Raw genomic sequence first — 854 nt, forward strand, 5'->3', positions numbered from 1 at the left:
TAGATAAATTAACATAGCTTGGATAATAGCTTTAAGTAAAATTTCTTTACCAGCTTGAGAAAAAAGCTTTGATTGCCATAAGTGTAACTTTATCCAAACTTTGTCTTTTATTGAATTAAACAACATTCTCTTATTTCTACCTCCCAACATGGGTAAACCCAGATATGTTTCTATGGAATCAGTCATTTGCATATTTAAAGAGGGTGTAAACAAAGTGGCAATCTCAAAGTAAAAAGTCTGTTGAATGATAACATACAAGGATTTTTTAAAACAAAACCAGCCAAATTATGATGACATTATTACACTATTATTATCAAATTATAATGGATATATCGGCAAAACCACTTATTTTTTAACCCCCAATTAAAAAATTTAATGGCAAAACCACCTTTGATTGGTTGCAAGTTAGCCATTTTAGCTAATAAATGACACGTAAGTATGTTAAGTTCTAACTAAGATACACGTGTGAATAATTTATAGTGTTGCATTGGATCATACCAACACTAATGCACTGGATTCCATCAGAATTTCGCAATTAAGCATGCTTGGGCGAGAATAGTACTAGGATGGGTGACCTCTTGGGAAGTCCTCGTGTTGCATCCTAATACTTTTTTTAGAAAAAAAAACTAAGATACACGAAAAAATTAATTATTTAAAAAATAAATTTAATTAATAAAAAATAGAAAAAATAATTTTTTAAATTTTTTTTAAGTTTTGTTTAATTTTAATTATGTATTATTATGTTTTTAAATTTATTTTTTCTATTTTAAGTTTTCTTTTAATTTTTTATTATTATTTCTATTATTTTAATGTTTTGATTTTAACATAATAATACATAACTAAAATTAAATAAA

General features: G+C 25.4%; 1 pseudogene; it reads left to right on the top strand.

Moving 5' to 3' along the window:
* Window positions 1-484: 484 nt before the first annotated feature.
* Window positions 485-603, top strand: LOC133813266 (5S ribosomal RNA; annotated as a pseudogene).
* Window positions 604-854: the final 251 nt, after the last annotated feature.

The sequence above is a fragment of the Humulus lupulus genome, chromosome 1 (genome assembly GCF_963169125.1).
Source record: "Humulus lupulus chromosome 1, drHumLupu1.1, whole genome shotgun sequence".
NCBI classification, from domain to species: domain Eukaryota; kingdom Viridiplantae; phylum Streptophyta; class Magnoliopsida; order Rosales; family Cannabaceae; genus Humulus; species Humulus lupulus.